This window comes from Ahaetulla prasina, chromosome 4 (genome assembly GCF_028640845.1).
Source record: "Ahaetulla prasina isolate Xishuangbanna chromosome 4, ASM2864084v1, whole genome shotgun sequence".
NCBI lineage: Eukaryota > Metazoa > Chordata > Lepidosauria > Squamata > Colubridae > Ahaetulla > Ahaetulla prasina.
The window spans coordinates 81,385,813-81,407,258 of NC_080542.1; the positions used below are offsets into that span (position 1 = coordinate 81,385,813).

At 37.3% G+C, this 21,446-nt stretch overlaps 2 protein-coding genes across 4 annotated transcripts in view; both read left to right on the forward strand.

The window, feature by feature from the left end:
• Positions 1-21,446, forward strand: part of EIF1B (eukaryotic translation initiation factor 1B) — a 237,067-nt gene that overhangs the window by 157,691 nt on the left and 57,930 nt on the right. The gene's annotated exons all lie outside the window — the stretch shown is intronic.
• CCK (cholecystokinin) overlaps positions 1-21,446 on the forward strand; it is a 205,239-nt gene that overhangs the window by 120,834 nt on the left and 62,959 nt on the right. The window contains exon 1 of one of the 3 annotated variants that reach the window (XM_058184219.1): positions 1,904-10,193. The exons of the other annotated variants lie outside the window; for them this stretch is intronic. The gene's annotated coding sequence lies outside the window, so the exon portion shown is untranslated. Of the gene's footprint in view, positions 1-1,903; positions 10,194-21,446 lie in introns of those variants that run through there. 3 annotated transcript variants of the gene reach the window in all.

Here is a 21,446-nt window from a genome sequence, read left to right on the forward strand (position 1 = left end):
TATATTCTCTTCAGTTTTCTCCTTTTTGCTTCTATTTTTCCCTCGTGTTTTGTGGGTATTATTTTGATATCTGCTCTTTTTTCTTTTTATATCCCACAATGAGTAGAAAAGGAACAACTTATGGATCGGCCACATCCACGCCCTCTTCATCACCATCAGGAGGACAAAGAACAATATAATTGATGCTTCAACTGGAAAAAGAGAAGGATAAAGATAAAGAGATCTCCTTACAGATTATTTGGCAGGGAATCCAAAAGCTGCAAGAGGAAGCTGAACAAAATAAAGAAAGAACATGGAAAATGGATGCAAAGATTGAAGACATACAACAAATGATGAGAAATTATGAGGACAGACTTCAAAATGTTGAGGAAAGAGAGGAGCAAAAAATTAGAAATATTGACAGTAGATTGGAAGAGGTTGAAAGATATAAAGGTGGATCATTGGGTTGGGAAATGGATGGAGCAGATTTTTTTCTTAGATTCCAGAATATAGAGGAGGAGAAGGGAGAGAGCTTGGCAGACAAAATGGTAGAAATTTTGGCTGAAGCTTTAGAAATTAGTAAGGAAAAAATGATTGACGGCATTGATGAGATTTTTAGAGTGCATACAAGATATGCAACAAGACACAATCTCCCAAGAGAGGCACACATAAGATTCACCAAAAAAATAAATTAAAGCACAAATACTGCAAATTGCAAGAGATAAAACACTGAAATATAAAGACAAAGAAATTGTAGTTTTGAAGCAAGTCCCAAGAAGAGTGAGAGAGAGAAGAAGAGAGTACGATTTTTTGACTAAAGTGCTATTACAGAAAGGTGTTTACTATAAATGAAGTCTGGTGTTTACATGGCAACAACAAAAGTACAGAATTGATTCAGTAGATAAAACCAAAGAATTCTATGCAGAATACATTCAAGAATGTATTCCGTGGTGGCTCAGGCTGTAAGAAGCCTGTTATTAAAACACAGCAGCCTGCAATTACTGCAGGTTCAAGCCCCACCAGGCCCAAGGTTGACTCAGCCTTCCATCCTTTATAAGGTAGGTAAAATGAGGACCCAGATTGTTTGGGGGAAAATAAGTTGACTTTGTAAATATACAAATAGAATGAGACTATTGCCTTACACACTGTAAGCCGCCCTGAGTCTTCGGAGAAGGGCGAGATATAGATGTAAAAAAAAAGAAAAGAAAGAAAAAAGAAAAAGAAATGGATACAAGTGGAGAAGTCACATTGATTGAACTTCAGGAGTCAAAGCTATTGGCTATGATTGAAAAAGAAGTACACTGGTCCTATTCCCTATGGTTCTTCTGCTCATAAATTGGGCTGTTTTGTGGTTCCAGGAGTTATTGATTCTGACTATACTGGGGTTATTCTTATGCAAATCTGGGTTAATATTCCACAACTTCTCTCTAAGGGCTCTTCTTCCTTTTAAATAATTTTTATTTCCATTTTCCAACATCATATTTATGTACAAACTATTATCCATCATTAATCATTAATTTTTATTTATTACTGATTCAGGCCTGCCTGATTGCCACTTCCTTTCTTCACATCCTCTCTACCCTCTACTACTTTCCCATCCTTCATCTCCTTCACTTTACTACTTCCTCTCCTCCTTCTCCACTCCTCCCTTCTTCCACCCTATCTAACCTTCTTATTCCCCTCCTCCTTCTCTACTCTTTCCTACCTACTTTCTTCCCTCCTTCTACTCCTATCTCCTTTTCTTTCTGAAATGGCAGTCGAGCAGCCCCAATATCATTTTAAATTTTAATTTCATATCTTCAAAAATTACTGTACATTAATAATCAATCCATGTATCATTTCCCTTTCCCTCCTCCCTTCCCCCACCAGACTTCCCAGAGCAAATACCGGGTATTATGACCAACAATCACAAGCTAAAGTATACAAAATATACTTTAGATCCCCTCACAATAAAAATAAAGAGATAGGAAAGAATAATAAAAAGAAAAAAAGAAAAGAAGCAATACCAACTTCACATATTACTTCTTCTTACAGTCCATTTTTTAAAAAATTAATCCATCTTCTCAAATTCAATTTTTTTCCCCACTTGTATATTCCTTCAAATTTCATAAGTCCATTTCTCAAATTACAGTCCATCTTCTTGAACTCAAATTTTCATCACTTATATATTTCTTCAATTGCCATAACATTTAATGTCCGTTCTTCTTACAATCCATTTTAAAAATTAGTCCATCTTCTAAAATTCAAATTTTTTCACCCACTTGTATATTCCTTCAAATTTCATAAATCCATTTCTTAAATTACAATCCAGCTTCTCAAATTCAAATTTTCATCACTTATATATTTCTTCAATTGTCATAACATTTAATGTCCAATCTTCCCATACTACTCCATCAATCAAATATCATTTCGAATAAAATCTCTCAAATACAATATTTCCAGCTTAACTTCATAACTTTTACTATCTATAAACGTGTCAATTAAAACAAATAATCATTTAAACTACATCCACAATATAACAGTAAACAATTAAAATCATTACATCCACATTATCTAAATTCATAAATTTTACTTTCCATCCTTCACAATTAAATAATATCATCCCATAGATTTATACCATACAAATAGCAAATAACAAAAATCCTATAATTTATATCCTAAACAAATCAATTCCAAAGATTAACCATAATCATCATATTCACATCTTAAACATTCCTCCCCTCTCCCATTCTATTTTCCATCATTTCCAAACCAATTAGCATCTAACAACAAAGGGTTCCCACTCTTTAAAACATTAATATAAAAATGTCTCGCTTTCATAACTGAATTAAGAAAATACTTTCTGCCTCTAAAACAAACCCATTGGAACTTCCCATCTAAAATATATCTGATGTTATCCACTAAACATCAGATCCACTAAAAAAGCAAATTCTCTTCTCTTTCTTAACATTTTAGGAGGAATTTCCTTCATCATTTTTATATCTTGTCCCAATATTTGAAATTTATTTTTATAAAAGGCTTGCAAAATTTCATACCTAATCTTTTTAGTTGTAAAATAAATAACCACATCCCTCGGTACTCTATTTTGTCTTGCCCACCAAGAATTAACACAATAAATTCTTTCAATATTAATCTCAAAATCTTCTGGCTCCACACCCTTTATCTTAGCAAAGCCTTGCGTAAAAATCTCTTTTAAATTTTTCCTTCCTACTTTGCTTCAAACCCCTCACCCTTATAGCATATTCCATTAATCTATATTGTAATATTACTCTTTCTTCATCTGCCCTATTTACCTTTGCCTGTATATCTTCCATCTTATTATCTAAGTTCCAATTGTTTTGATTCTTTTGAATTTCCTCTATTTTCCTTTGCAACTCTAAATTAGTTTTATTAATTTCTTCAAGATCATCTTCCATCTGAATACAAGAGCTTAATATTTGCGCAATTGCATCCTTTACCATTTTCATTTCCCTCTTCTGCTCTTCCACCACTTCCTTAAAATCCAACATCTCTTTCTCTATTTCATCAAATTTTTGATCTATTTCTAAAAAATGACTGTCCAAAAACTCCTGTAAAAATTTCTTAATTCCTTTTTGATTTCTTCTTTTAATTTTTGAATCTGAACTGAAGAAGTTTCAAAGTTTTTAGTGACTTTTGGTACTATTTGCTTGAAAGCCATTTTTTAAAAATATAACCTAATAACGGACCAAAAAAAATTAAAAAAGAAAAATTCAAAAAACTTTTCTTCTAAATCACTATAATCCCAAAGAAGAGGAAAAAATATAAATCATAAAATTCTCATTTCTTCCATTTAGTCAGTATCTTTCTATATATCTTTTAATTCGACACTAGCTGTTAATAAGCATTTCTTTAACTTTCGTTTCCAGTACACACATTCCACAAAATAAGGACTCAGGGCGGCGTACAGTCAAATTAAAACAATTCAATATACAAAATTAAAACAACAGTTAAAATACATATTCTATAAGCGGCCAAGAATTAAAACCGTCGAATTGACCCATAATAAAATACCCCCATTAAAATTATTAAAAATTCAAAAAAAAAAATTTAAAAGTTTAAAAATCAAGCCAGTCCCGCTTGGATAAACAAATACGTTTTCAGTTCATGGCGAAAGGTCCGAAGGTCAGGTAATTGGCAAAAACCGGGGGGAAGTTCGTTCCAGAGAGTAGGTGCTCCAACAGAGAAGGCCCTTCCCCTGGGGGCCACCAGCCGACATTGCTTGGCGGACGGCGCCCTGAGAAGACCCTCTCTGTGTGAGCGTATGGGTCGGTGGGAGGCATAAGGTAACATGTAAGTACCTGGGCCTAAGCCACGGTCCCGTAAGTACCTGGGCCTAAGCCATGGAGCGCTTTAAAGGTGGTAACCAACACCTTGAAGCGCAACCGAAAGACCACAGGTAGCCAGTGCAGACTGTGCAGGAGCGGTGTTACCCGGGAGCAACATGTGGCTCCCTCAATCACCCGCACAGCTGCATTTTGAATTAACTGGAGCCTCCGAGTGGACTTCAGGGGTAGCCCCATGTAGAGAGCATTGCAATAATCTAGACGAGAAGTGACGAGAGCATGAGTGACCATGCATAAGGCATCCCAGTCAAGAAAGGGGCGCAACTGGTGAACCAGGCGGACCTGGTAAAAGGCTTTCCTGGAGACGGCCGCCAACTGATCTTCAAACGACAGCCGTCCATCTAGGAGAACGCCCAAGTTGCGCACCCTTTCTGTTGGGGCCAATGACTCGCCCCAACAGTCAGCTGCGGTTGCAGCTGACTGTACCGGGGTGCCGGCATCCACAGCCACTCTGTACACTGTAAGCCGCCCTGAGTCTTTGGAGAAGGGTGGGATATAAATGTAAATAAATAAATAAGAAAATAGACATTCTATTCTGGGGCTCACATGTCAATTAGAAAAATCTATAAATGCTACTGCTGCAATTGTTCGAGATTTGCAAAATGAAATTGAACTAAATCAAGATATACTTCAGCAACGTTTTGCTATAGACTATTTGTTAGCTCGTCAAGGTGGATTTTGAAATTTGGTTGGTCAACGTGCTTGTGCTGTGCATTTTCATTCGCTTAATAAAACTATTGAGGATGAATTAGCTAATATGCAAACTTACGTAGGTCCTTCCGAAATCCTTTTTTAAAATGGTAGAGGAAATGAACTTAAAAGATGCATGGAGAGAAAGAAACCAGGAAAATAGACAATATACTTTTTACTCAAACAGACATTTATCTTGGTCCAAAATAGATGTGATATGGATGACAACGGAACTGACCTTCAATATTATTATTATTATTATTATTATTATTATTATTATTATTATTATTATTATTATTATTATTATTATTATTATTATTATTATTATTTATATTTGTATACCGCCCTTCTCCCGAAGGACTCAGGGCGGTTCACAGCCACTAAAAACAACAGAAAACATATAATACATATAAAACAGCTAAAAACAGTATAGAAAACTTATTCAATTGATGGCTTAAAACTTTTAAATACAAATTTAAAACCCCGTTTAAAACCCCTGATTTAAACCCCCAATTTAAAACTATGTTCACGCTAGTCCGGCTCGTCGAAACAACAACGTCTTCAGCTCGCGGCGGAAGGTCCGGAGGTCGGGGAGTTGACGAAGCCCCGGAGGAAGCTCGTTCCAGAGGGTAGGAGCCCCCACAGAGAAGGCCCTCCCCCTGGAGATCGCCAGCCGACATTGTTTAGCAGACGGTATCTGGAAGAGGCCCTCTCTGTGAGAGCGCACTGATCAGTGAGAGGCTACTGGTGGCAGTAGGCGGTCCCGTAAATATCCCGGCCCTAAGCCATGGAGCGCTTTAAAGGTGATAACAAGTATATAGACATATATCTCCTCTAAAAGTAATATAGAAAAGTAATATAGAAAAGATTGATATAGAAACCAATACCTAGCTCCATGACAATGATATGGAAAGGACAAAGGAGAAGATCTAGATGGACTTTAAATACTACGGTTTTAAAAGATAAAGAATTTGTACAAAAAATGGAGAAAGAATTGGCCTTTTTCTATAGGGAAAATAAAAAGGAGGATACATCAGCTCAAAATCGTTGAGATACAATGAAGGCTTACGCAAGAGGCTTGATGATAGACTATGTAAGGAAAAGAAATTTTTTAAAAAGGCAAGCCCTTAAGATATTAGAAAATAGGCACAAAAATTTAGAACAAGACTTACAAAAATCTCCAAGGGGGAAAGATAAAATTAGTGGATAATCAAGGTCAGATTAAATATGGGAATGAAAAGAAGAAAGAAATTGTGCAAAATTATTATAGAGAATTATATGAACAGGAGAGTATTGATGAGGGAAACATTAAACATTACCTACAGAAAGCAAACTTACATCAGATCCGTAAAGATACTGAAATGATTTTGGAAGGAAATATAACAATGATGAAACTAATGCAAGCACTTAAAAAAAAAAAAAATTGGAAAGCGCCTGGACCAGATGGATTGCCAGCTGAATACTATATGACAATTCAAGAACAACTGAGTCTTCCACTATTGGAGATCATGAATGAAGTGATATTAAAGAAGAAAATACCCAAGACATGGACAGATGCATATATTACACTTATTCCAAAAGAGGACACGGATTTACAACAATTTAAAAACTATAGACCTATATCCTTGTTAAATTCAGATTATAAAATTTTTGCCTTAATACTGGCAGAAAGACTGAAAAGATATTTGAGTGAATTTATACATTCTGATGTATAATCCATATACATTCTATATGGATTTCTGACATATTAAAAACAATATGAGGATAATACTGGATACCCTAGAATACTATGAGGCCCACCGGGAAAAGCAGATGGTGTTGATCCTTCTTGATGCACAAAAAGCTTTTGATAACATCAATTGGTGATTTATGCTTTTACAATTGGAACAGATGGGTTTGGTGAAAAGTTTATTAAGGCAATAGAAGCTACATATCACAAACAATCAGCTAAAGTAATGATGAATGGCAAATTGACAAAACCCATTCAAATTAAAAAAGGAACAAGACAAGGTTGCCTGCTGTCACCCCTGCTATTTGTATTAATATTGGAAGCTTTAAACAGAAATATTAGAGAGGAAAAAGAAATAAAAGGCATGAAAATTCAAAAAGAAGAATATAAATTACAAGCATTTGCTGATGATTTGGTTTTTATCATTGAGGATCCACTAGAATCAATAATGATCTTGATAGATAAAATAGGAAAATTTGGAAAAGTAGCAGGTTTGAAAATAATAAAGATAAAATGAAGATCTTAATAAAAAATATGTTAATGAAGCAAAAAATTGAACTAGTAGAAAGATCAGAAATGCAGTTAAATTCTTGGGGATCTTTCTGACTGCAAGATGTAGCACGTTGAAAGAGAATAATTATAGTAGACTCAAACAGCAGGTTGTGTCAGATTTGGCAAAATGGGAGAATTTGCAGTTATCATTGATTGGAAGAATATCAACTATTAAGGTGAATATATTACCCAGAATATTATACTTATTCCAGCAATCCCAATTAGATTGGGGAAATGATATTTTGAGGAACTGAATAAAATAATTCTGAAATATGTTTGGCAAGGTAAAAAAGCAAGGGTAAAGTTAAAGCTTTTGCAAGACTTGAGAACAAGAAGGGGTTTTGGACTACCCACTGGAAACTATACTATCAAGCTGCAAATTTAATGTGGATTAAGAAATGGATAACCATAAGGAATAATAGAATACTGACTTTGGAAGGTCACGATTTGCTATTGGGATGGCACGCTTTCTTATGGTATGGGCAAGCCAAGACACAGCATTATTTTAGAAGACATTTTATAAGAGAGGCTTTGTTATTAAACTGGGAGAGGATTAAGAAAAATCATTTTTTAAAAATACCAGTCTGGGTATCAACTATTGAGGCATTCTCATATTCAATAACATTCAGAAAGGAACAAATTGTTAAATAAAAAGAATTGCTAAATGAAAAGGGTGAATTAAAAACTATGCAGGAATTAGAAACAGAAGGTATAAAAATGAATTGGTTTTCTTATTCGCAAATACACTCCAGGTATGATAAAGATTCCAAAACAGAAGGCTTTTATAATAATTTGACTAGTATTGATAAGATTTTTTAAAATTTTTCTTCCTTTTTTTCCCAATTTTTTTTAATTTTCCATAATATTTCCAACAATTTAACCAGTTTACAATACATTCAATTATCCAACATTTATTCCTCCCCATAAATTGTACTCAATCGGGCCTGCCCAGTCACCACTCCCTTCCTTAAACCTTTCTACCCTTCTCTACCTTCTTTTACTTTCTCCACCTTCCTCCGCCTCACTTTCCTACTTCCTCTCCTCCTTCCCACTTCTTACTTCCACCCTTTCTGACCCTCTTACTTCCCTTCCTTCTTCTCCCCCTACTACCTACCTATCTACATTCTTCCTTCTCTCTTCTCCTTTTTCCCTACCCTTTCCCTTCTGGAGTGGTTGCTGAGCAGGCCCGATTTTACACCATTCCAACTTAATTAATTCTTCAATTATTCATGTACATTGGCAATCAATCAATTTATAATCTTCCCCCTTCCCCTCCTTTCCCCTTCCCCCCAAGACTTCCCAGAACAAGATACAGGGTATTATATCTAATAAATATAGTCTAAAATATAACATAAGACATAATCCTCAATCCCTTCACAATGTCCCACTATCAATTCCCTTCTTTCTTAAATTTACTAATACAAAACAAATCCTAACTTCACTCAAAAGCTAATTGGTATTTTTTAATCTGATACTTATTTTGAATATAATCAATCCACTTTCTCCATTCCAAAATATATTTTTCTTGTGAATAGTCTTTCAAGTAGGCAGAAATTTTTGCCATTTCTGCTAAATTGGATACTTTACTAGTCCATTCTCCAATTGTAGGTAAGTCTTCTTTCTTCCAATATTGTGCAATCAATAATCTCGCAGCAGTTATTAAATTCAAAATCAATTTAGTCTCTATAACTGTACAGTCTGAAATTATTCCTAATAAAAAAAACTGTGGAGTAAACTTAATCTTCTTTTTCAAAATATTCTGCATAATCCACCATATTTTAATCCAAAAAGCTTTAATTTTTTTACAGGTCCATCATATATGATAATAAATAGCATCCTCACAATCACATCTCCATTTTGCTTTCACATTTGTATACATACACGACAATTTTTTCGGATCTAAATGCCACCTATAAAACATGCCCCCTATAAAACATTTTATAAAAATTTTCTCTTAGATTTTGTGCTTGTGTAAATTTAACATTCCTCACCCAAATTTTTTCCCTTGTGTCTAGCATTATTGGTTGTTGAAAATTTTGTGCCCATCTTACCATACAATCTTTAACCAACTCTGTTTCTGAATCAATTTCTACCAATACATTATATAGTCTCTTTATATGCTGTTGACCTTGGTCTTTTATTTGTTTTACCAAATTATCATCACTTTGCCTAATACCAATTTTCTGATCTATTTTCCATCTAGTTTGCAGTTGTCCATACTGAAACCATGTATAATTCCTCCCTTCTTCCCTTAATTTCTCCCTAGATTTTAATTGTAATTCCCCCTTCTCCATTATCAAAAGCTCTTTATAAGTAATAAACTCCACTTTTTGAAATATATTTATATTCTCTATCATATGTCTGGGGATTGCCCATATTGGTATCTTACCATCTAACTTATATTGGTATTTTTTCCAAACCCTCAACAAAGCACTTCTAACCATATTATCTTAAATGTCTTATCAATTTTCTTGTCATATAATATATATGCATGCCAACCATATAACAAACCATAATCTTCTATATTCAAAACCCTTTCCTCTGTTAAATTAATCCAATCAGAAATTAAAGATAAGGCAACTGCTTCATAATACAATTTCAAATTAGGCATTTTTAAACCCCCTCTTTCCCTAAAATCTTGCATTATTTTTAACTTTATTCTCGGTTTTTTACCCTTCCACACAAATTTACTAATCCCTTTTTGTGCCCGGGGGGCGTGGCCATGACCGTGGTGGGGTAAGGACCTTTCCTTCACTTCACAGGGCTTATTAATGAAGATTTATGAGGATTTATGCTGTTCGGAATGCACCGTTATGGATGAAAGTTAATAAATCATGAAGTGAAAGTGTTAATAGCCCAGCAGACTGAATTTAAAACTGGTAGGTCATCTGAAACTGTTTGAATTAAGGAGTTTTTACAGTGTGGGAGTGACCGAGCCGACTGGCAGACACGATAAGTGTGGAATAAATTGTTGTCTTTTGCTTTCCCTATTATAATTATCGTGTTCTGTGTTTAAAAACTTTTTTTATTGCTGAGGCTAAGGAGTGAATATTAAAGACTGAATTTGTTAATGAGAAGAATTTAACTGAAGAGAAACCGATCTTTTGTGTTGGACTGATTGCCAGCAATAGGATTTCACTGGGTGGATAATTTTTTCTTTATTTTTTTTTTCTTTTGAGAGGAAATTAATAGCTTGTTTATATCACAGAAAACAAAAAAAGGACTTGTTTTGAAGTTCAAGCTGGGTTTTTTTTTCATTCTCCTTTGCTGACGTGGAGAAAAAATGGCGCTGATTAATGTTTAAAAACTGTGAGTTCTGTGTTTCTTTGTGGAGTGACTATGAGTCATAAGTTACTGAGAGATAACGAGTGCAAATAAGCCGCTTCGCTTCAATTAAAAGATTGCCGTCCCTTGATCTTCATCAAGACCCTCTGTAAAATTGGTTTGGAATCCTAGTTTGGAAAATTTTTTAGGTTTTTTCAAAATGACTCAACAACTTTCAGAAACGCAGCAACTTGCTGCAGCTTTAAATAACATTGGGGAAAAAATAGCAGGACTATCAGAGCGTATAGATAATATGACATTGGAACTGACATCCGAAATGAAGAAGATGAAACAAGAGATGAATGAGAATTTTGCAAAGCAAAGAGAGGAAATGACAATTATTAAAGATGAAATGGAGCAGATCCATGTACATGAGGCAAAATTGGATCGGCAAATTGGTGAAATATATTATAAAAATGAGCAGCAAGATAAGAGAATTTGTCTCTTGGAAGAAGAGATGAGGAAATATAATTTGGTTATCCGAGGAATTTCAGAAGAGAAGGATGATAAATTGAAACAGCGGGTTTTGAAATGGATTAATGATCTGGATACGCAACTTACATTTACAATAGCAGACCTGGCAAGTGTTTTTAGAATTGGATATAGAAGGCAAAATGGCTCTAACAGGAATGTGCTTGTCAGGTTTGCAAATCTTGGTGACAAGCTGGAAGTTATGGCCAAGGTGAGAGAGATGGGAGATGCTTTGAAGTTTGAAGGGAAGACTATTCAAGTCTTCCCGGATATATCAAGAGAAGAAAGGGCATGGAGATTTTTTTTAAAACCAATTACAAAAGTTTTGAGAGATAATGGAATTAAATATAATTGGAGGCCACCACAACAATTGAAAATTTTTTATAAAGGAAGGATGCGTACAATTACCCCAGACATAGATGCACTATTATATTTACGGGAGCTTGGACTGATTGAGATGGAGGATTTAATGGAGATAAAAGATCAAATGCTTAAGATGGGTGGAACATATGCGGAAACATCAACCCCAGAAGAAGAAAAAGGGGCTATTGGAGGGCAAGACCCTAAAGGGTTAAAGAGGAAAGAAATATCACCTGTGTTGGTTGAACAGAAGAAAAGTCGTGAGGATACAGCAGGAGAAGAAGCAGACAAGAGTCTTGGAAAATATGGGTTGAATGCGAGAGAACCATCACTATCTTTTTTTTTGAGTGATGAATTTAAATAGCCCGAAAGAAGTGGCCCGGACATTGGCACGTCCCCTCTCCCCCATTCTCTTTATAGAGGCGAAACCGATGAGGATGTGGGGGAAGAAGATTGTTTGTATTTTATTGTTTGTCTTGTTTTTTGTTTTGTTTTTTGGGTTTTCTGATCGTTGTTTATATGTTAAATGTTGGTTATATGGGAGTTTAATGTTGGGTTGTGGGCACAGAAAGGAAGATGCGGGGATAGGATTGAAAAATTTATATTTTAAATGGGAGTCATAAAAATAATGTCATGGAATGTGAAGGGTACAGGGAATCAGATTAAAAGAAGAAGATTGGAATTTAAGATTAAAAGAGATTTACCAGATATTTTATTTTTACAAGAAACCCATCAGAAATCTGAAGATTCAAATAGAATGTATATAAAAGGTATGCAAATATATGAAAAAGCATTTGGAACTTCAAAAGCTAGAGGAGTTGCAACACTGATATCAGATAGGGTATATTTTGAAAAACATCAGGTAATTTTGGATGAAGATGGAAGATATGTAATAATTGTTGGAAATCTTAATGAGGAAAAAGTGACACTTGTTAATTTATATTTACCGAATGAAAAACAAAGAGAATTTCTTGAAAAAATAACAAAAATTTTGGAGAATGAAAGTGTAGGGAAAGTAATTGTGGCTGGGGATTTTAATTTAATCAGAGATAAAATAGACAGTACCAACCCCACCCGCTGTGGAGGAGCAAATAAAATGGGGATTTTAAATAAGTGGATGCTTCGAAATGGCGTGGTGGATGTGTGGAGAGAGGTCAAAGGAATTGAAAGAGTATACTTTTTCTAAGATATATAATACATATTCTAGAATTGATTATATTTTTCTTTCTAAAGATTTGTTGAATAATGTGGATATGGTAGTTGTGGGAATTTCCTGATCATGCAGAAGTTATGGTGGATTTAGATTTTAATTTTGAGAAAAAAAGAAGCTATTGGAGATATGAGGAGAAACTGTATAAAAATGAAAAGGATAAAAAATGGATACTTAAAAAATTGGAGGAAAGTTGGAGATTAAATGATAACGGGGAGGTTAAATTTGAAATTGTTTGGGATGCGATGAAAGCGGTGTTTAGAGGGGAGAGTATTAAATTATCAAGTAGGAAATATAAAAATTATAAAATTAAAATGGAAAGAGATAAAAACCAGATTAAAGAATTGGAAAATCAATTTTTGCTTACTAAAGAAAAAAAATTCTTCAGGAGCTTAATATGTTAAGAAATAAAATGATAGAAGAGGATACAGAGTTAGTAAAAAGAAATTTGAGATATTTAAATAGGAATTTTTTTGAATTTAGTAATAGAAATTCTAAATTATTGGCAAAGATGGCGAAAAATAAAAGAGAGAAGAGAGAAATTGGAGCTTTGATAGATGATAGAGGTATAAGATGTTATAAAAAATTAGAGAAATGTGAAGTGGTTAGAAATTTTTTTCAGAATCTATATTCAAAGAAACCAGTTAATCGGGGAAAATTGCAAAGCTATTTAGAAAAATATGTGGTGAAAATTGATCAAACATATAAGGAATTGATGGAAGAAGATATAACACAAGATGAGATTAATGGAATTATACAAAAAATAAAATTAGGGAAAGCCCCAGGTGAGGATGGATTACCTGTTGAGTTCTATAAAGAATTTAAAGAATTAATAATACCAAGATTGCAAAAATTATTCAATGGAATATTACATGGTGGAGAAATACCTTCGTCATGGAATAGAACGGTGATATCCCTAATTCCTAAGCCAGATAAAGATTTAGAAAGGATTGAGTCCTATCGGCCCATTTCTTTAATTAATCAGGATGCAAAGATATTTACTGCTATTATAAGTAATAGATTAAATAGATTTATAGATAGATATATAAGTTATAACCAAGTAGGTTTCGTGAAGGGTAGATACATGAGTGATATTGTTAGAAGAGTATTAAATATTATAGATGTAGCTGAATATAACGGTGATAAAATTGGTATAGTATCATTGGATATTTTTAAAGCTTTTGATTCTGTACAATGGGAAACTATTAAAGTAATTGTGGAGGCTTTAGGCTTTGGTAATAAGTTTATACATGTTATTTCAAAATTGTATCAAAAAAGCAGTGCAAGAGTGAAGGTGAATGGAATATTAACTGAAGAGATAAAATTAGAAGCAGGTACGAGACAAGGATGTCCCTTGTCCCCAACATTATTTTTATTGGCTATGGAAATATTGACAAAAATGATAGAAAAAGATGAAGAATTAGAAGGATATAAAGGGTATAAGATAAATTTATGGATGATACTTTAATTATTTTGAAAATGTAGAGAAAGACCTGAAAAGATATATAAGCATTTGATAGAATTTGAGGAAATGACAGGTCTGAAAGTAAATTGGTCAAAGTCAGAATTATTGATGGATAGTAATGGTAATGAGTGTGAGAATATGCAAGAGCAATTTGGGATAAGGATTAAAACACATTGAAATATTTGGGTATAGTGCTTTCACCAAGGTTAAAGAATTGAAAAAACTTAATTATGATGTGGTGATTAATGAAATTGAGAAGAAGATAGACAAATATAAAATGTTAAAGTTGTCTTGGTTTGGTAGAATTGCAATGTGTAAGATGATGTTGCTGCCCAAGTTCAACTTTTTATTCGAGATGCTACCGCTAAATTTGACAGAGAAAGATATTGAAGGATATCAGAAAAAATTGGATAAATTTTGTAATGGTGGCAAAAGACCTAGATTAGTGAAGAAAATGTGGTATCAAAATCAAAAGGAAGGTGGATTAGGAATCCCCAAATTATTTAATTATTACTGTGCGTATGGATAGTGGTAAAAATATTTAAAGGTGAAGATAACTATTGGAGAGACTTAGAGTTAAGGGATATAGAGAAATTTGGATCAAGGTGGTTTTTAGATAAAGCAAACTCAAAATGTGTAATTAGAAGTTATTGGTTAAAGAGATTAAGTAAAATGTGGAATAAATTTGTTAAAATTTTAATTCCGGATATAATCTTTTTGGGGGAGACAATTGGAATTTGGCCGATTAAAAATAATATAAAACGTAATGAAGTGATTAAAGAGGAAAATATAGAAATTATTAGAGATTGGATAAAAGTTATGGAAAATGAAAGGAGGAATAAAGAAATTATTGAGAAATAGGGTTTAAGTTGGTTTGAAAAAATACAGATAGAAAAATGGACAAAAAAATTAAGGGAAAATTATTCGATAAATAGATGTGAAACTGAATTTGAATATTTAGTATCTCGGATTATGAAAGATGAAATTGGGCTAAAGGGACTCGTTAGTAGGGTTTATAAGATTATAAATTCTGATGAAAAATTACAAAGAGTGATGAGGACAAATTGGGAAAAAGATCTTAATATTGAAATACCAGAGTCAGATTGGAATGTGAATTGGAATAGTAGAATTATGAGAACTTTATCTATAAGGATTAAAGAGCATAATTATAAAGTTGTTTGAAATGGTATTTGACTCAGTAAGATTGTCACAAATGGATAAAAATTAGTAAAAATGTTGGAGATGTGAGATGGAATTGGGGACTTATGAACATATGTGGTATAAATGTGATAAGGTTAAAAGTTTTGGCAACAATTGGAGAAAATGATATTTGAAATGATGGGGAAAGTAATAATATTGAGAGTGGAAACTATATTATTGTTGGTAATTAAGGAAATAGAATTAACAAAATATGAAAAGAATTGATTAGAATTATGATTATAATAGGTAGAATTATAATAGCTAGATATTGGAAACTAGATGTGATTTTTAGAATAGAAGAGTGGAATTCTGAAATGTGGAAATTGGCTTTAAATGATAAAATGACATGTGATATTAAAATTAGAAGTGGTGTGTATAAAGAAGATATTTTCTGGAAGACTTGGAAACCATTTGTGGACTATGCGCTTGGAACATTGGACGCTTCGGTACCTGTACCTCGAGAACGTGGATTTTGGCAATCATGACGATATATCCGAAGACCCAAATCTTCCTTTTTATGTATAGCACAAGGGTGTAATAATGTATTTTCTTTTTTTGTTTGTTGGAAAAAAGTAATAAAAAAATTAAAAAGAAAAAAAAGAAAAAAAAGAAAATTTTGTGCCCATCTTACCATACAATCTTTAACCAACTCTGTTTCTGAATCAATTTCTACCAATACATTATATAGTCTCTTTATATGCTGTTGACCTTGGTCTTTTATTTGTTTTACCAAATTATCATCACTTTGCCTAATACCAATTTTCTGATCTATTTTCCATCTAGTTTGCAGTTGTCCATACTGAAACCTTGTATAATTCCTCCCTTCTTCCCTTAATTTCTCCCTAGATTTTAATTGTAATTCCCCCTTCTCCATTATCAAAAGCTCTTTATAAGTAATAAACTCCACTTTTTGAAATATATTTATATTCTCTATCATATGTCTGGGGATTGCCCATATTGGTATCTTACCATCTAACTTATATTGGTATTTTTTCCAAACCCTCAACAAAGCACTTCTAACCATATTATCTTAAATGTCTTATCAATTTTCTTGTCATATAATACATATGCATGCCAACCATATAACAAACCATAATCTTCTATATTCAAAACCCTTTCCTCTGTTAAATTAATCCAATCAGAAATTAAAGATAAGGCAACTGCTTCATAATACAATTTCAAATTAGGCATTTTTAAACTCCCTCTTTCCCTAAAATCTTGCATTATTTTTAACTTTATTCTCGGTTTTTTACCCTTCCACACAAATTTACTAATCCCTTTTTGCCATTCCTGTAAATTTGCTTCTTTCCTCAATATTGGTATCATTTGAAACAAAAATAAAAATCTAGGCAGAACATTCATTTTTATAGCTGCCACTCTTCCCAACAGTGAGAATTGGAGAATTCCAATTCTCCATTTCTTTAATTACTTTCCGCCACAGTACCTCGTAGTTATTTTAATATAATTTCACATTCAAGGCAGTAATATATACTCCTAGATATTTAACCTTTTTTACTACTTCATATCCAGTTATTCTTTCTAATTCTTCTTTTTGATGTATATTCACATTTTTAATTATCATTTTTGTCTTCTGTTGGTTCACTTTAAACCCAGATAACTTACTATACTGATCAATTGTCTCCTTTAAATATATAGTTGAATGTATTGGTTGAGATAAAGTAACAACCAGGTCATCTGCAAACGGTCTTAATTTATAATCTTGATTTTTTAATTCTAATTTCTGTTATTTGATCTCAACCACATATATTTCTCAATAATATTTCCAAAGTTAAAATAAATAATAAAAGTGACAAAGGACATCCTTGTCTAGTCCCTTTCTCAATCTTAAAAGACTCTGTTAATCCACCATTTACTATTATTTGTGCTGTTTGCTTTCGATACATAGCCTTAATTGTTTGGATGAAATGGTCCCCAAATTGCATTTTTTCCATTACTTTATTTATTTATTTATTTATTTATTTATTTCGATTTTTATACCGCCCTTCTCTCGAAGGACTCAGGGCGGTGTACAGCCAAGTAAAAATACTATATAAACATTAAAAGAAATTAAAAAACATACTATAATGTGGCTGAAATATTAAAACAATTTAAAATCTTAAAATATAACTAACCCCAATAAAATTTCAATCCAGTCCCGCTTGAATAAATAGGTGCGTTTTCAGCTCACGGCGAAAAGTCCGAAGATCAGGCACTTGACGTAAACCAGGGGGAAGTTCATTCCAAAGCGTAGGAGCTCCAACAGAGAAGGCCCTTCCCCTGGGGGCCACCAGCCGACATTGCTTGGCGGACGGCACCCTGAGAAGGCCCTCTCTGTGTGAGCGTACGGGTCGGTGGGAGGCAAAAGGTAACAGCAGGCGGTCCCGTAAGTACCCGGGTCCTAAGCCATGGAGCGCTTTAAAGGTGGTAACCAGAATCTTGAAGCGCACCCAAAAGACCACAGGAAGCCAGTGCAAACTGCGCAGGATTGGTGTTACTCGTTGCTCCCACTATTACCCGCGCAGCTGCATTCTGGACTAACTGCAGCCTCCGGGTGCACTTCAAGGGCAGCCCCATGTAGAGAGCATTGCAATAGTCCAAGCGGGAAGTGACAAGGGCATGAGTGACCGTGCATAAGGCATCCCGGTCAAGAAAGGGGCGCAAATGGCGCACCAAGCGTACTTGGTGGAAGGCCCTCTTGGAGACGGCCGCCAAATGATCGTCAAATGACAGTCGCCCATCCAAGAGGACACCAAAGTTGCGCACCCTCTCCGTTGGGGCCAATAACTTGCCCCCCACAGCCAGCTGTGGCTGCAGCTGACTGTACCGGGTTGCCGGCATCCACAGCCACTCCGTCTTGGAGGGATTGCCCTTGAGTCTGTTTCTCCCCATCCAGACCCGTACGGCTTCCAGACACCGGGACAGCACTTCGACAGCTTCGTTGGGGTGGTCCGGGTGGAAAAGTACAGCTGAGTATCATCAGTGTACAGATGATAACTCAACCTGAAACCACTGATGACCTCACCCAGCGGCTTCATGTAGATGTTGAACAGGAGGGGCGAGAGAATCGACCCCTGAGGCACCCCACAAGTAAGGTGTCTCGCAGTTGACCTCTGCCCTCCTGTCAACACCGTCTGCGACCGGTTGGAGAGATAGGAGGAGAACCACCGATAAACGGTGCCTCCCACTCCCAACCCCTCCAACCGGTGCAGCAAGATACCATGGTCGATGGTATCAAACGCCGCTGAGAGATCTAACAGGACCAAGGCAGAGGAACAACCCCTATCCCTGGCCCTCCAGAGGTCATCCACCAACGCCTCCAAATCTGTCTCCGTGCTATATCCGGACCGGAAGCCAGACTGGAACGGGTCTAGATAGACGGCTTCATCCAGGTACCGGGGAAGCTGCCATGCAACCACACTTTCTACAACCTTCGCCACAAAGCGAAGGTTGGAGATTGGACGGTAATTTCCCAAAATAGCTTGGTCCAGGGAAGGCTTCTTGAGGAGGGGTCTCACCACCGCCTCTTTCAAAGCAGCGGGGAAAACCCCTTCCATCAAAGAAGCATTTATAATTCCCCGGAGCCAGCCTCGTGTCACTTCCTGAGTAGCCAGCACCAGCCAGGAAGGACACGGGTCCAGTAAACATGTGGTCGCATGTAGCCTCCCCAGTAACCTGTCCACGTCCTCGAGAGCCACAGTCTCAAACTCATCCCAAACAACTTCAACAAGACGTGCCTCTGCCATCCCACTTGGATCATCGCAATTTTGGTCTAAACTATCCCGAAGCTGAACGATTTTATCGTATAGATAACCGTTAAACTCCTCAGCACATCCCTGTAGGGGGTCATCCCGCCCCTCCTGATGAAGGAGGGAGCGAGTCACCCGGAACAGGGCGGCCGGGCGATTATCTGCCGATGCAATGAGGGTGGAAACATAGGAACGTTTCGCCTCCCTCATTGCCACTAGGTAGGTCTTAGTAAAAGATCTCACTAGTGTCCGATCAGCCTCGGAACGGCTAGACCTCCAGGTACTCTCTAGGCGTCTTCTCCGGCGTTTCATCTCCCTCAGCTCCTCAGAGAACCAAGGAGCCAAGTGAGATCCACGCCGGGTCAGAGGCCGCAAAGGCACGACACGGTCCAAAGCCCCAGCCGCGGCCTGCTTCCAGGCCGCAACTAGTTCTTCAGTCGTGCCGTGGGCAAGATCCTCAGGGAACGGCTCAAGCTCCGTCCGGAACCTCTCAGGGTCCATTAGGCGCCTGGGATGGAACCAACACATTGGCTCCGTCTCCCTGCGGTAGTGAGCGGCGGTCCGAAAGTCCAGGCAAAGGAGAAAATGATCCGACCATGACACTGGTTCCGTCACTAAATCTCCTAATACCAGATCATTAATCCACTGTCCAGAGATAAAAATCAGATCTAGTGTGCCTCCCCCCATGTGTGTAGGGCCATCAGTTACTTGAATCAGGTCCATGGCCATCATGGAAGCCAGGAACTCCTGAGCTACCGTTGATGACAAGCCGGCCGATGGCAAGTTGAAATCCCCCATGACCAAAAGTCTGGGAGTCTCAACTGCCACCCCGGCCAGCACCTCCAGCAGCTCAGGCAGGGCTGTAGTCACACAGCAAGGAGCCAGGTACGCGATCAACAGACCCATCTGATTCCTATGGCCCCACTTCACAAGGAGGGATTCACAACCAGCTATCTGAGGCACAGTGGACTCCCTCGGCTCTAGACCTTCTTTAATCACAACCACCACCACCCCACCCCTACCTTGGGCCCTCGGCTGATGAAATGCACGGAAACCCGGAGGGCACAGTTCAACCAGGGGAACACCCTCCTCTGTGCCCAACCAGGTCTCCGTAATGCCCGTAAAGTCCGTGGACTCCCTCTGTATAAGGTCGTAAATCAAGGGAGCCTTATTTACCACGGACTGGGCATTGCACAGCATCAGCCGAAGACCCAAGCTCTGAGGATCTTGGCCATCTGGGGAACGAGTAAGGACTGAGGGGCCGGAGCACGTGATCGCTTTTAAACATCGAGCACATGCTCCCAGGGAACGATACGATCCCTTGCCTCCGCCATATCTGCCTCTCCCACTTACCGTACAGATGGAATAACACTCTACGCTCTGAACATCCCCCTCCCCCCTGTCTTCGGACCCGATTAAATGAAGCCGTGAGCACGCACTGGGACTGGACATACCCTCCCCCCACCGCAGTGGGTTTTCCACCCGCCTCGACCTCCCCAACCCTTAAAATCCCCATTAAAACTCCCTTTAAAAAATCTATTAAAACAACTAATTAAAAAGCCCCTAAGCCTCCTATTTTTAGCATGCCACCTCTCGGGGCTCCAAAGCCCGTCCTCAAGGTGGGCCCTCAATAATATGGAGGGCCAAACCCACGAGAGAGGGGCATCTCGCAGGGCAAGAAGGTCAGCCGCAGTAAACGTTTGCATCACAGAGAGAGTCCGGCAGGAGGCCCATCCTGGGCCAGTCAAGATGGTAGCAGATGATAAAGTGACCACGACCAGTCTGTCCTGATGGGAAACAGTCAATCATGATCCTTATGCGGTAGAGGACAAAACCACTAATTCAGTCAGTTCACCACCCCTTATAAATAACCAGGGGTGGACTATGGAAGAAGGAGGAGGGAGGACCGATGATAAAGATGTTAAGCTGTTAAATAACAAAGGGATGTCCGCTGGGCCCGTGGGCCTTCCTCAAGGCAACCACCCGGTATCCACGCCACCCGCTGGGTCAAGGCTACCCCCACATCGGGCCTACCAGGCCATCCGCCGCCTCGAAGCACCGAGGCAGGCCGCCGCCGCCAGCCACCTCCCCCTGGCCCGCCCCATCGCGCTGCATGAAGGCCACCGAAATCCCCACCATCTAGGAAGGGACACCAGTTGCCAAATCCTGCCAGCAATCCCGGGGCTCCACCGGCGCCAACGCCAAACGAAGGAAAGCCAGGCCGCCACCGCCGCCAGGAAGCCAACAAGGCTGACGGGAGCCCGGGAGGCCCTCCAGATCTCCACTGGGGCGCAACCCCTCTGGGGCTCCTCCCCTCACCCCCGAAGTCGCCCAGCTCCAAGTCAACCATCTTCCC